Here is a 15,996-nt window from a genome sequence, read left to right on the forward strand (position 1 = left end):
AGCCTCAGCAGCAATCGATAAATGTCTTGACCCCTGCGTAACTGGAGCTGAGGTGGTGAAGGCATTTGAAGAAATCGCGCAGGTTGTAAATAACTCCCTACAAACCACAGGAGCTAAGAATAAAATGCCCCTAAACCCCCGTTGGTTTGACTCAAATTGTACAAAGGCGCTGAAAAACCTGAAGGATAGCCTCCATGCCCAACCAAGGGACAAAACGAAGGTGGCACGGAACAGAGCCGATTATAAAAAAGCTCTGAAGGCACGAAAGCAAAGTATACAAAACCAGGCTTGGGAAGACTTAAGGGACGCCGCAGAAAGAAAAGACTCTATTGCCTTCTGGAAAGTGATCAACGCCCCCTGCTTCCAGGACCAAGGGGCTCCAAAAATCATGAACACCATTCTGCCGGAGCAATGGCAGAAACATTTCCAGAGCCTATATAACCATTCAAACCAGGCACCCCAGGAGGAGTTAGCGGAGGCCCATCAGCCCGTTAAGCTAAATTTCACCCTGAAGCCGGTCGAACTAGGAATAACCGGGCTCAGCAAAAATAAAGCGTCGGGCCCGGACGGAATTCCACCAGACCTATTCCTAAGTAGACCTGAACTATGGGCTCCGTTACTTTCGAGGGTGCTAAACGAGGCAGTGGAGGCAGGCCTCCCCCAGTCCTGGTCAACGGCGCCCATAGTCCCCATCTATAAAAAAGGCAACCGTGATGACCCCCAATGTTACCGACCCATTTCTCTCATCGACGTGACAGCCAAGGTTCTGGGGCGAGTCATCCTATTGAGATTGCAAGACTGGGCAGAGGAGCAACAAATCCTCTCCGAAATCCAATACGGTTTTAGGAAAGGCAGATCTACCACCGACCAATGCCTAAATCTATACCTCCTGATTGCAAAATATACCATCGCCGGGAGGGGGTCAATACACATGGGGTTTATGGACCTCTCAGCGGCCTTCGATCGCGTAAACAGGAGAAAGCTCTGGGCTATGCTAAAGGAACTAGGAGCGGACCAATCACTAGTCGACACTCTACAAAACCTCCACCGGAACACCTCTGCAAGCGTAAGGTACAGCCAGGAAGGTAAAAAGACCGATCCCTTCACCTGCAATAGTGGAGTAAGGCAGGGATGCATCCTTGCGCCCTTCCTTTTCTCTATTTACATTAATGCATTGGAAAAGGACCTCCTTAAGCTTAAAGTTGACTCACCCCAAATCGGTCATCGAGCAGTGCCCGTACTTCTCTACGCCGATGACGCGGTCCTGCTCTCTAGAACACCTCTGGGACTGCAAAAACTAATTGACGGGTTTGTCAAATTCATGGACAAACTGGACCTGGCAACAAACCTGGAAAAGTCCTATATTATGTCATCTGGGAAACCCACGAAAGGAACTTTCACCTATAACATCGGGTCACATAAAATAGACCAGGTCAAGTCTTTTACGTACTTGGGGGTGTTATTCGATCACGACTCATCGTTTAAACCCCTGATTGAGAAGCACTCTACAAAACTGGCAGCTGCAGTAGGAGCAATCATGGGGTATGGGCAAAGACTAGGGAAATGGTCCCCGGAACAAATTCTGACCTTATACAGATCCATCTGCTGTGCGAAAGTAAGTTATGGGGCAGAAGTGTGGGGCTTCCTGGGCAAAAAAGCACAGCCGCTTCAGACTGAAGAAAACAAATTCTTACGAAGAATATTAAAAGTTCCACAGAGTGTTTCGGCCCACATTACACACGAAGAGGTAGGAGAACCCTTTCTAGAGGACAAAATCAAATCCAAACCTCTCCTGGCATGGGTGAAAGTATGGACCAACCCTGAGGCGGCCCTTACAAGACAAATCATTGAGGACTGCCTCAAAAGAGACAAAGGCCACGCAATCCCCTGGCTGAAATTTGTCAAGAAGTCGCTAACAGAGATTGGTTGCTCTAAATACTTCTCATCCCCCGACTCTCTGACCCCGGAGAGCAAGACCTTGGTTAAAAAACTTTTTCTTACACATCTGAAGACATCAAGGGCTGAAAAAGAGAAGCATAAACCCACCAATCTCTCGTATAACGACCTCACTGCGAAGCAAGGCATGGAACCCTATCTGAGGGTCATGTACAACGCGCAGGATCGCTACCTCATGACCCGTTTCAGAATTAACATGTTACACCACATCCTTGCAGTGCCATCTGGGTTTACCCACACAGTGGAGGAGAAGGGTACCTGCGGCTGCGATCTTAGATCTCCGCAGGATACCCTCCACTTTGTTTTACTGTGTCCATTTTACACGATGCCAAGACGCAAGTTCCTGGTGGGAATCCTGAAAGAGCTAAAATTTAAACACGCAAAACTGGCGCTGAGATTCCTACAGGAAGCGGAGGACGCTTATACCCTGTTTTGCACGATAAACTTTATTCGAATTGCAACAAGACTGAGGAACACCAGAGACATTGGCCCCTAACGTGATTTGAACATTTAAACTCTTTAAATCCCCTGGCCCTCTCCCTGAGTACAGAAAATCTTAACATTTATACTTTTTAAACTGAATATCACTTGCTGTGTTTTTAATTTGTGTATATATATTGTATTTGCGCTTTTATGGTGTCTTTTTAAGAACCGAATAAAGATTATAATTGAATTGATTGAAGCACTTGATTTTAGTTCACTTGTCTCTGCAGGATTACCCTGCACCCCAATTTCGATCAGGGGCCCTGAATCCCTGGGGGGCCTTGGTGGCCATGCACGGGTGGGTGGGGTGCTTGTTTGTATCCAACAAGAGCCACGAGGCCCCCCTCAAGTGTCGGGGCCACCTGCATAGAAAAACAGAGTGGCAGGTGAACAGTTTTTCGGTGTTACAGTATGCACGGCACAAGCGTTAGCTCGCTGAACTGGTGCACATATGGCAGACATTGCTTTATTTCCATAATGTGGCATAAAGCTTTGGGGGCCGCATTACAGACAATACCCCAGGATCAACGGGCAGGGGTGCCTTTTTTCTTTGCCTCATGGGCATTGTGGTAGTCTAAAAAGGGCAGCAGGCGCCTTTTCTACCACCTTTTTTAATAAAGCATCGGCGCACATACAGCTCTGAATCTGATGCTTTTTAAGAGGCCGTTCCCTCATTTGCACGGGGGCGTGGCCCCATTCAATTAAGGGAAACACTTTGCTTCTGCGCCGCACTGTAAAATGGATGTGTGCGCTAAGGCCATTAGGTGGCGCACCGACTATGCCACACAAACGTAACACGCGGTCAGTGCGCTCCCTGAGGACAGCCATCCGGAGGGGCAAAACACCCATGGACCACCCCAGAGATCCCCTTACAGGCGGATGCAGTCATTCACTAAACCTCTGTACCTGCCTCCCCCCTTTTGAAGTGCAGTTCGGTCCCGTGTACTGTGAAAGGCAGAATGACAGCTTCAAACATACTTTCCGCCTTTCACGAAAGCGCCAGTTGGGTGGGCCCTTGGGGCATTTTTAGTAGTGGGACGCACTATCCCTGTTTGCGTCTGGCGCACACAGGGGCAGTGTATCTTGTAATGCAGTCCCAGATGTGAGCTTTGCCCAACCACAAACGTTGTGCACTAGAGCAAATCCAGACATTTTTTGTCACATTTTCTTGTGAAAGCTGTGTGTTGTGTGTTTGATAAATCATTTTTCTGTCTCTTAATAAGATTTAATTGGAAACTGGAGCCGACGTCGATGTTTTACTAATGCATGTGGCATTACTGAGATTGTGGGACGATGTCTGATAACACAAATTGTTTCTCTTTCAAAACCTGAGTCCTGAGAACCTACTTGTTTTGAGATGCAGGAAGGGCCAGGAGCTGACTGGTAAATAAGATGTCCTGTGAAATGCAGGGTTTTCTTTGTTAACATGGCAGCTCAGCCTCTGTTGCATCTGGTGACTCAGTGGATGAATATGTCCACTCTAGGGACCTGTGTTTCTGCGTCTTATGGTCACGGGTTCAAACCCCGGCGGGCCCACTTAGCCTTTCATTCTTCTCAGGTCGATAAATTAAGTACCATTGAGTTGGAGAGAGGAGTTGGCCTAAGGGCTAGGGCGGTCGACCTCTAATCTGGGGAACTGGGTTCGAGTCTCGGCAAAGATGCTGAACATCCTGTGATTCTGGGCAAATCACTTAATTTCCCTGTGCCTAAGAAAAACAAGCATTGGCATAGCCAATAGGTCTCGCCTTTGGGACCTTATAAGTGTTTAGCCATGCAACAGTTGCATAACTAAACACTTATAAGGTCCCAAAAGCGAGACCTATTAGCTATGCCAAGCGGCCGTGTGGCCGCAAAAGTGAAAGTGATCGCGATCAAACATCAAAGCGGCCGTGCGGCTGCTAAAGTGAAAGTAATCGCGGTAGAAGTGGCGCGCGCACATGCACTGTAGCTCTAGGCTGGCCTGGTAGTACTTTTTGGAGCCCTCTCAATAAGTCTCGCCAGACCAGCGCATGCGCTGGGTCAGGCGAGACCTAATGAATGTATCCTCATGTAATGCAATTGGTGCTATGTAAAGCGCTCTGATACCCGATTCGGGTCAAGTACAGCTAAATAAAACTCTGTAAAAAGAAAAAGAAAATAAACATCTGTTATTCAGCACCAAGATACCTGTAGCGGTGAACGTGCGCTTTACAAATACACATATTATGGGTGTTATGTTTACCTTACTAACCATTTAGGAATAGTTTAGATAGTTATGAAATACTTTTGAAGTGCTTACTTCTTGTGTTTGCTATTCTAAGTTTCAATTTCACAGGGCAAAAATATTTTTATCATTTGGTTGTTTTCCGCTTTTTCCCCCGTATAGAAATTCTGGCCATGTCGGTAAAATACCAGCCAGGTGGTTATAGTTGTAGTGAGGAAACCCTGCTCTCAAAATACTTAAATCTCTGTTCTTATTAACTAATTTCCCTCAAAATGTGGAGAAGAAGCTGATGCCACAAGCAAGAAAAGTACAAGAAGGAAAGTTGATGTTGCCTGTCGCATGGATGCTGCTAGGGCCATTCCTAGATTTTGTGTTGATCTCAGTGAAGATACCCTATTACGCCCTGTCGTGTGGTATTAGAATGGTCCTCGGTACATCGGAGAGTGGACAGGTGTTGGGTGTATTTTAAGGCTATTATTGGTGAGTCGTTTAAAATCCAGCTGTCGTTCAATCCGGCAAAGAATGAGGTTCACAGTCTCCTCATTTCTGAGTAATCTTCCCTCTCTTCATCCATCACAGATATCGTAACAGCCGCCACCCCCTCGATCCATGGACGTCCATGGTGGGTCTGACTGCTTCAACGCTGTTTCATGGCTTCTACCCAGGACATGGTCTTTGAATCCTCGGAGAATCAGCAAGTAAGAAATGATTAAGAAAAATAAATCAAAACCATAAATGTAAACACAAACCTAACACGCCCTGTAGCACGGCAAGTGTAATGTCTGTCAGGGCTTCCTCTTGCTTTGTCATTTCCTCTGGCAGAACTCTTTAACCTTTCCACTCCCTACTATCTGCACTTATTTCAGAGGTATTATTCTTGTACAGTTCCCTTACCCTTTTATCCCCCTTTCACGAGGCCTTGCCACCCGTTTCCTTACGCACTCCGAGTCCTGTCCATGGACCCACCTGAATTGTCCACAACCCGTCCTAGGCTGCCGCAGGACCTGGCCTTCCACTGGGAAGATGGGTAGACCACCATTCCTCGCTCCACCACTTCTCCTTCTTGGTCATGGGGCCAGATTTCCCAAATACCGTCCTCTGTTGGCATCTTCCAACTGTCCCTGGAGTTCTGCAAAGGGTCTGTTAGTCCACCTTTTGTTTCTTTGAATCTCCTCCCTAGTCTTCCTTCCCTTCCTAGACCTTCTTTGTGTGTTTCCCTCTGCTAATCTGTCTTCTATTTCAGTAGGTGTTGTGGTTCCACAGTCCAGTCCTGCTTTGCCAGACACCTAAGTGATTCCCTGCCTCCTTCTCACAAGCCCCATCACAACTCCCCACCCCCTAATACACATGAACACACTCATTCCCTTATACAACAGTGGAAATCACGTGTATCTCTTTCACACTTAAAGGTATAACTGATCTTACGACTCCGTTAAAGAGAAATATTTCAACAGAAAAGGCTGCCTACCTTGGTTACACATTAAAAATGGTCAACTTTGCCTCTCAAATATAGCTAAAATGTGGTGCTTGTATTTTATACTTTCTGTCACAAAGTTCGGAGAGGGGGCGACTAGGAGCTCATGAAGGTCCAGTACCCATGCTCCAGAGACTGAGATCAATTCAAAGATGGGGCTCACTGTTCCAGGAAAGGAAGGAGGAGTCTCTAGGTACTAGGCAGAATGTAGGGGACAGTCAACAAGACTGTTTCCTGTTGTCGTCGGGCCGGCAATGCAGCGCCGGCCCGACGAGGAGCAACCGCCCGATGATGAAGCATGATATCCCTCGGGATGCTTGTATTTTATAAACATTATGGTTTTCTGTGCTACGAGTGAGTTTTGGAACACAAAACCTATATGTTTAAAAAAAATAGAAGAAGCACGTCCGGTTTCCTCTGCAGCAGCAGACTGCCTGATATATGCATCTCAATAGCAGCCTTCAGCCTCTGCGGATCACTTTGAAACGTTATTTGAGAAAGAGACACCCTGGCAATAAAATTATGTATCTGGATTAAAGAGTTTAAAAAAAAAAATTAAATCATTTTGCAGCTGCTTGGTCCTGCCGCCCAAACCAAGTGTCTGAGAACACCAGGTTATATGGCCCTGAATGACTAGCCTGGCTTTGGGGCACTCAAAAAAATTACAGCCTGCTCTATTAACATGGCCGGCCCTAAATCGGACTGACCAGGACTGCACCCTGGGCGGAAATCAAGCAAGTTTGTTGCGGGAGTGGGGTGGTTTCTGCAGTGTGAGGAAGATGACCGATGACGGAGTGCAGGAGTTGATGGGGTGCTAACAATTACGCTGAAGTTCATTAAGGGCTGATTACAAAGTCTTTAACGGGACCTGGTTGGGACCAAGTGGGGTGGACGAGCTGCTGTTTGCATGACATGAAGTCGGGCAGCTCCCTGCTGCGCCCCTCAGAATATTGGTGCCCCGGGCCTTGGCCCAGCTTGCCCATCCCCAAGGCCGGCCCTGGATATTAAACATACCCTTCCAAACCAGAGGTCTAAGGGGGTGGGATCTCTGGGGGAATACATGTCCATATTTTAATTGAACAAAAACAGCTTCCTTAATTTTGTTAACCTCTTCCATGCGCACGACGTCTCCCGGCCGTCATGAGTCACGATGGGCGTGTGCGGACGACGGCCGGGAGAAGTCATGACCATGCCCAAGAACGGAATGTCCAGCACTGCGGCAGCGCTGCGGCGGAATTTGTGCCGTAGCGAAGAGGTTAAAAGTCCACTGTTCCGGGAAAGTTCATTACGACAGGGTGATGCCTCCACTCACCACTGAAGTGTAAGGCACAGAGTCCCCTGAGCCGGGAAGCAGAGGGAAGGGCCCACAGCTCAACAAGAAACACACCTTCCTGCCAGGGTGCCTGCTGCCTGGAAGAAATGGAAAGGTGTGCAGCTGGTTAACCTGCAAAGGTAAAGGCTGCTTGGAAGTCGCCGTTCGCTGTAATGGATGGAGTCACTGGAGGCTTAGTGATGACAAACATGGATTCTTTTTGAGAGGTATAGTGAGGGTGTTACCTGCTGATCCATGGATCATGTGCTTTTAATTGACATTTAAAAAAAAAAATTCTCTAGATACAGTCTGATTCCATATTTCTAAAATCTACATTTTAAAAACATTTTTATTTTATCTTACCCTAAATCCTTTTGCGCATTTTATAGCTGGCTATCTACTACTATGGGAAACGCAAGTTTAAAAAAATAACTTGCATATTCGCAGTGCTTTCTGCCACAGGCTGGGACCTCACAGCCCTGACAGTAAACAAATCCCTCTCCCCCTCTGCCCAATGAGGATTCAGTTCTGTGGCTCTCCGGTTACACACAAAGATGTGGACAGAGAAAACAAATAGAGCTTTTTCATGATGTAAAATGGTACATTTTCCCCTGATTAGCTGAACTTGCATTTGCTTGTCACTTAGGGTGAATGTTATTTTAAATGAAGTTACCTGAAGGTAAAAGACCAGCAAAATAGTTAAAGAAAATGTTATTTTTTGTTTCTTATAGACCTATACGGTGTTTCGAACGTCGTAAAGGGTGCCCTTTCTCCCCACCCACAGCACAGAGAGTCACAGAGCTGCAGTTGAGTTAAAAAAACCGAACAAATTGTATATTTTATTTTGTTCTTTTTAGCCACATCTTTGACCCCACTCTGACTCATTGACCCCGCCCCCTTACACTCCAGATCACTGTTCACATATATGTTTTTTTTAGCGCACTTCGATCACTGTTCTAAAATGTTGTCTCTTCATGATCAGTCCTCCATCTGCAGAGGGAGTCGTTCCAGACCTGTCTCAATGTACACTTGCCACCCTTGAAAAACGCTTTGTTATGATCCGGAGCCGACGCGGGGAGCTCCCTTCAAACACACTCTGAAATTGCTACAGCAACAGATGGGAGGCTGCAGGTTATTTGCAAACACAAAATGGCGGCCGGATAATAGGCCTCATGTGGCCCAGGACCCTCCCTGCCTGCCACGCGTTGTATCCACAGCGGCTCGCCGGCAGTATTCGTCTGGAGAGAAGGAACAGCGTGGCGTTATTAGTGCAGCCGGCCAATTAGTGCAAATCCTCAGTCTAACAGATGATCTTATTTGACTGCGGAAATCAATTAGGTCCCCGCGTCCAGATTCCCGCGGGCCCCCTCTCCCTGTATCCATGTATGCATGGGAAGCAGCGGTTGAGATGTTCTCAGGCAGCGAATGAGGTGGGGGGGGCTGTAGCTACCACCGGCACCATCATGCCTCAGGTGGCAGCCGCGCGCAGCCCTGCGATTATTTTTACCTGCAAATGAGTTTACTCACTGTTTTATGGTTTCCCATGCTGCATAATTTGGAAAAAGGGAATCATTAACGCGTATGACAATATTGCAAGACAATAACAGCTGTTCCGCTTCCAGTCCATAATTCTGACTTTTTTTTTGTTTTAATGGCACAGAAAGGCACTGCCGTTAGCTGCACTAAATGGAGAGGGGAATTTGGGAGTAAACACAAAATTCCTGTGTATCTTGACTGGAGTAAGAATCCTCTAAATATGTGATCTTCAGAAATAGAAAACTAAACATATCTGAAGGGACAAACAAGAACCTCCCTTTTGCCTGCGGTCTCCGATAAAGAGAGGGTAGGGTACCCAAGTAAGTCAGTCAGTCTAAAAAACTTTATTCGGCCAGTTACGGCCATAAAAGTACAGATGATAAAAAGATTCCATAAATGGGTGTAGCAGTAATTCAAATCACATTTGGGGATAATAGAGTTATTTTAAGAAAAGACACAACATAAAGTACATATCTGATAAGATGCATACAACATATAAAAAAGGGCCAATAGGTCTCACACTAGAGATAAAAATTTAAGAATTACAAATGAAATCAGATCCTAACATACAAATATGATAGGGGGTGTGGTAGTTATATTGAACCATATTTGTTTCTAACCCCCAGTAAAAGGCAGACCTTTCCCACTTGCATGCAAATGTTCTCATCCTCCAGCCTTTGCAATCGCTCAACAACCTCCTTATTGGAGTTCGTATTGAAAGAGCAAAAAATAAGGCACAGAAATCGCTTCCTAGCATGAGCACACCGAGTGCAAAATCCAGTAAAGTGGAATGTGCTTTGAGTGGCAGTACTGTTGCACGGGCATCTGGGCAGTGGTTCTCCTCAGACTGTATTTCTCGGAAAAGCAACTATCGGGTGCAATAGACTGAATCGTAATCTTGTTGGATAAAACCTGAGGTTGCCATTCGGAAACCAGGAGAGGTGCGGCTCACACCTCTGATTCTGGTTGATTGGGTTATAAGTGCGGCTTACAAGCAGATTATCAAAAACCCCCTCGTGTTCCTGTCTTGCCCTTACAGAAATGCCTCTTTTACCCTGGAAATAGCCCCAGAGTCAATGCTTGCCGGATTTTCGGCGTACTCCTACAAGCCCAACTCCAGGAATTCTTTACCTGAGTCAGCTTGGCAGGATTGAGTGCGCCTCTGTGCTCCTTGGTGGGACAGTTTACTCCGGGTTCCTCTCTCTGGTGTGTGGTTGAATGCTGGAGCATCATACTAAGATTTAGAAACCCTGCATGGGCAAGTAAATGTAGGATGACCTATCAGAGCAGCTGCAGGTTAGGTGCAGTGTGACCTATCACAGCAGCTGGAGGGTAGGTGCAGTGTGACCTATCACAGCAGCTGGAGGGTAGGTGCAGAGTAACCTCTCACAGCAGTTTCAGGGTAGGTGCAGAGTAACCTCTCACAGCAGCTGGAGGGTAGGTGCAGAGTAACCTCTCACAGCAGTTTCAGGGTAGGTGCAGAGTAACCTATCACAGCAGCTGGAGGGTAGGTGCAGTGTGACCTATCACAGCAGCTGGAGGGTAGGTGCAGAGTAACCTCTCACAGCAGTTTCAGGGTAGGTGCAGAGTAACCTCTCACAGCAGCTGGAGGGTAGGTGCAGAGTAACCTCTCACAGCAGGTTCAGGGTAAATGCAGAGCAACCTCTCACAGCAGCTGCAGGTTAGGTGCAGTGTGACCTATCACAGCAGCTGGAGGGTAGGTGCAGAGTAACCTCTCACAGCAGTTTCAGGGTAGGTGTCGTGTGACTCAGAGCAGTAGTGGGAATGAAGAATGAATGACACAGTTCTGGAGTGCACCCATCAGCATGAACTGTAGCTAAAGGTAAGTGTCAGTGTCACAGCAGCAAAATTCTGATCAAAGTGCAACAGTACTGGGACACATTTACACGTATCCGCACCAGCAGCCAGGTTCAATGAAATGAGTGACCGCCATTGGCGCTGTGAAACCGACACTTATGTTGAGCCTCATACCGCGGCTTCTGGACCCAGTATCTACTTTTCACTGTATAAACAAAATATCCTCAACCTTCTACGTTTTTGGAAGACTGTCTCTTGGTTGTGCATCAAACCCAGAATTGGCCTTCACTATATACTCATGTGATTTGTTACAATATTTAAAGAAGTTCACTGAGCATGATGGTCAGTTCCGGATTAACAAATAGGCAAAGTAGGCACGGGCCTATGGGCCCCACCTCTTTTAGAGGGTCCTCGACAACGGGTCAAAATAATATTGATTTTATCTTGAAAGAAAATTTAAATCAAGCTTTCTTAAATATTGTTTCCAAAAGATAGAAAAAAATAAAACCACTCAAAGAAACGAAAACTTTACATTAAAGACTCTATTGAGAAAATACTATGTAAATGTAATGTACCTATTAACAACTTAAAGTACATAATCCAGAGACATCAGATTCACAGAACAGTTTGTCTCTTAAAAGCTCATCTTCTGGCAGATGTCCGCTTGTAAAACAAATCTGGTGCATTGGGTATTAGGAAATAATTTGCGAGGGGGGCCTGGAATTTCCACTGTTTTGGGTTACCTCCACAGGGTTTAATCTGACACTGATGATGGTGGGTCTTTCCCAGTAGTTTTCCCGTTATCACTTCCGATCTACAGATGCAACTCATTGGTAGCCTTGAAGAAGTCAATGTGACGAAACACGTGTCTGTATCTGCTGTGTCTAGTGATATTAAGAAGTGGCGTCAAAAAGATAAACACTTCCTATACACTTCAGCAGCACATTGTACTCTCCGTTTCTTGTTTTCATATACGACAACACTACTTTGCTGCTGTGCATGCGTTCTACTATATGTCGGGCTGTATTTCAGTATGAGGAGCGTGAACTCACGTTCTTGTGGATTATTCTATTTCCTTGTTTTGAATCAGAATTCATTTTACAGACATTTGACTTTGTGTGTAAATTGTTTACGTGATTCTTTTGTGAGCTCCAGACAAGCCAGGATTTCCACACTCTGGATTGCTTTTGCCATTCCCATCCATACCCTTCCTGGTAGCAGAGGAGGAGTCTCTGGTGGCGCCAGTTGAACTTGTCCTTGTTTGATACTGAGCACAATATTTGGGTTTGTGTGGGCATTTCATTTCCACTGCTACCTTTGTGAGGATCTATGTACTCTGAGGAAGTTCAGCAGGGCACCTGTGCACCAGGTGTGCAAGTAAGAGAGGGATCTTGAACCGGGCTCAATGTCTTCACCTTTGTTTTTTAGGAATATACTAGTGAAAGTGTGAGCTTGGAGTGAAAGCTGCTCTTAGCAATGCTTCTTGTTTCGGAAGTTCGTGTACCAGGGGAGCCATGTGCCAAGTTATTAATATAAAGTAGGTGAAAAGACAAAACCTACATAGAGATGTGTGTCATATAATGGTCCGTGTTCTACATGTGTTTACATCCAATGTTCACTATAAATTCACCAGAAGGCGGTATAGTGATCTGTGCTTTCAATACTCAGGTAACTTTTGCTATCCCAAATAATCTCTGTGGCCCTAATGCCTTTTCCCATGAACGTGGTGCTGTTTTCTTCTGAAGGAAACCTTTTTAGAGATATTGAATGGGGTTAAAAAAAATACTACACAATTTCTCAGCAAAAGTTCTGCAATGGACACCCACACATCACCTGTCAAAATAAATGGATTAAAACGGCATTTAGCATACTTTATGTTCAAGCAGCAGAGTCCTGGCAGTCAGGGCAGGATTGTCCGAAGAACACAGCCGACCCGGACGGGTTCAAAGGGCCCCAGTCTTTCAGACAGGTCCCTGAGAGGCGGGGCCGAGTGTCAGAGCCCACCTCTGCCCATACCTTAAAACCGCTCTGGTTATGGAGAAAACAAGTCATGGGGTTGATGAAGGAAGGAAGGTGACATGGGAAGGCTGGCAGCCAGTCTGCATCGGATACGAGGCCTTTGATTGGAGTCCAGAGTGGAGACCTGGGCGCATGCGCAGTGGTGAAACGACACAGCTCAGACCCTTGCACCCGGCTAGAGGTGGTGTCTCTGGAGATCCGCAGCTGGACTCCGGTTGGAGATGCACCGCAGGCTGGCTGTATATCCCAGGCTGGTGCAGGGGTGCCTTCAAGATTGAGCTCACGAGTACGTGACACTTAGTTTCAAGCAAACGTCCTTACCTTTTATAGACGCAAAGAGTGTGCGCAATGCTACAATGTTTTGGCCTTTGTATCAATATGGAAAGCGTTCACCAGTTCTGTTACATACAAGGCGGCTTTATTTTGAAGATATATGTTTACAGTGATGCTAATTCTAGTGATTGAGTGGTTACATTAGATCTTTAGGCGCCCTCACGGTAAGGATAAGGAGCACACTGGGGCGCCATTAGTTCTTGTCGCCAGAATTGCTTGCTGGCGATGGAGTCATTTTTTTCTAAGCATACGATGCAGAATTTGTGCGTCATGCCCTGGCAGGAAACGATTGTTTCAGGTAGACCGTCCCTCTACAGAATGGTCACCCTACTCTGGATGTTTATTTACACGCGAACCTGTGACAGATGGGCAGACGCACCAGTGCTTAATTTGAGCCAGGGGTTTCCGGTGCTCGGCACCAGCACTTTGTCATTACCAGTACTTATGACAGTCTGCCTCATGGTGGCGCTGTCTATCTAATTTTGAAACGAACAATACATCAGTCATTTATTACTTCAATATACATTTAAAAAGGACTAATATCTGCTGCTCAATCCATCCTTGCATTGTTGGGCGCCTGGAATAGCGTGGTTAGTAGTTGTGTTTGTACATTCATTGATAGTTCTGGCAGGGCCACGGGGTGGTGCATGCTCCAGTGGCTTTCCGACGAGGGCCTTGCCACTTAATTTTTTACAAATTAAGCACTGCGAAGACGCCTAACAATTGAGATTCTTTTGGCGGAAGCGTAGATTCACTCTTACACTCCAGCTGTTGTGGCTCACACACACTTGTGGTAACATTAGTCAAGTCCCTTCAACAGCTGGTTAGGGCACTTCCTTCCTCACTGGCATAGGCTGCCCAGAAGTACCACCCCTACTTTCTGATGGTAAAACATCAAACAGAGAAGGGTTGACCAGAAATTACACGCAGTAATGAGGTTAGCTCCTTTCAAGGTCATCAAGGGGAGGGGCGTGGCTTCAGGGGGGGTGTTGTTTGAGGCATTACACCCCCCTAATAAATGTATTTTCTGGTAGTTGTGTACGGGTGCTTTCAGCCGGGTATTGTGAGGTGTCTGTCGGATTTAACTAATAATTGTCACATAAACACAAACAAAAACGCACACGCACTCTCGCCCTCTCTGCTTTGAAAACCTGAAAAAATCTTGGTTGTTATATTTACAAAATATTGTGTTTTCTCTCACTTAGTGCCCCCACCAATCCGCAATCCTCAGCCTTTCCCCTGCCCCTTTGGCCCTTGTCATGCGCCCTGCTTGTCATATAATGTATTTTAACATTATTTGCCAGCCTGATTGTTGGGAACTCTGAAACTCACCCCCTCCCCCAATCTTACTGACCAAGCTCCGCCCCTGTCCGCAGTACGGGTTGTAGCACTAACACATTAAACGGAGAGGTGATGGAGTGTGTACAAGCACTAGTTCGGTCGATTCCTTTCAAGGTCCTCAAGGGTTCGCCTGTGTGATTCTCCCATCTCGCAAACAAAAATGAAATCACACCCCAAGTAATTGACACTCGGGCCCAGAGTTACATAAAAGTCAAAGAACGCACAGCAGCCAAAAATGCTGCGCTGCGTTGCTTGACATGGAGAAGGCAGAAGAGCGCTGTATCTACAGAGATATGTCTCTCCCCTCCCCCTAGCTCCGGCACTGATTTCAGCTGCCGTGCACCAGGAGCACACCGCAGTGCCGTAGTGCAAGGGTGCGTGCCTGAGCCTATCATAGGTTTTGTACAGGAAGGGAACCCTTCATGTACAAAATACTATACGTAGACACACTTTAAAACTTTTCACACTTTGTATGTGTGCTGCACAGCGCAGCACACATGCAAAGTCGGAAAAGCAAGGAGAAATGAAAACATTTATCTTCTTAACGCCTCCTTTTAAATGGCGTTAACTTTTGGCGCTAAACCCGGTCTACTATTGTTTGTCGATAGGATTCTGATAGGGTTTTGATAGGGTTTTGCATCAAAAGGAATGGGTGGCAGCATGGGAAAGCCCATGCACCACCCATGTAATGCCCCCTTGGCGCTAAGTAACGCAAAGCATTGCTTTGTGCTGCTTTGCGTCACTTTCAGGGTACATTCCAGCGTAAAACAAGTAAATTAGAATAAAACACATTTTGGCTGGTCAGCGACACTTTTTTGACAGTAACCCAGCGCAAAATGTTAGTAAATCTACCCCTCAGTTTGTTGGTCGGTGGCGGCGAGATGGTCGAGGAGGCCCTGCAATGTATCTAGCATGAGACCTGCATTTTGCAAACACATCTGTACATCTAGAGCACAACCTTCTGAGCCATCTCAGAGAAAAGATGGCAACTTATCCAGGAAATGCTGCAGTCCCCTTGGCAGCATCGTTGGCCGGGTTCTGCGGTACACCGACAGAGGGTTCATGGAGGGTCGTCCACCGATGAGCGCTCTCGGTTTTAATGAGAACGGCCAACTCCACGGAGACCTACAAAGCCATCTCCCTCATGAAAAGTTAAACGGGGGCCAGCCCTGAATTCCCAGCATGCCACGGGAGAAGTAGGTCAGAATCCGCCCACGGCACATCCTTGTCAGTGTACTGAGCAAGCGTCGGACAGACCATGTACCACAGGCTTCGAGCTCTTCAGAGCTAGCTGCCCTGAAGAGATGGCTAGTCCAATGTTGCCCACTCTGGGTAACCCCCGCCAAAGGGAGTCCAGTTGTGCCCCTACCATTACACACAGGTGTGTGTGCGCACAAGTGTATATGGTGGATGTCAGGGCCGGACTGGGAACTTAAAACAGCGCTGGCCAAAATGGCACATTCAGTCCCCATGTGCAGGCGTGCTAAGGCGCGCTAGAACCAGATCAAATCTTTAAAGTTG

General features: G+C 46.6%; 1 long non-coding RNA gene across 1 annotated transcript in view; it reads left to right on the forward strand.

The window, feature by feature from the left end:
* Window positions 1-15,996, forward strand: part of LOC146788666 (uncharacterized) — a 254,296-nt gene that overhangs the window by 47,998 nt on the left and 190,302 nt on the right. Inside the window, exon 2 of the long non-coding RNA XR_014970892.1 lies at window positions 5,222-5,340. This is a non-coding gene — a long non-coding RNA (uncharacterized LOC146788666). The remainder of the gene's footprint in view (window positions 1-5,221; window positions 5,341-15,996) is intronic.

This window comes from Triturus cristatus, chromosome 11 (genome assembly GCF_964204655.1).
Source record: "Triturus cristatus chromosome 11, aTriCri1.1, whole genome shotgun sequence".
In the NCBI taxonomy this organism is placed as follows: Eukaryota; Metazoa; Chordata; class Amphibia; order Caudata; family Salamandridae; genus Triturus; species Triturus cristatus.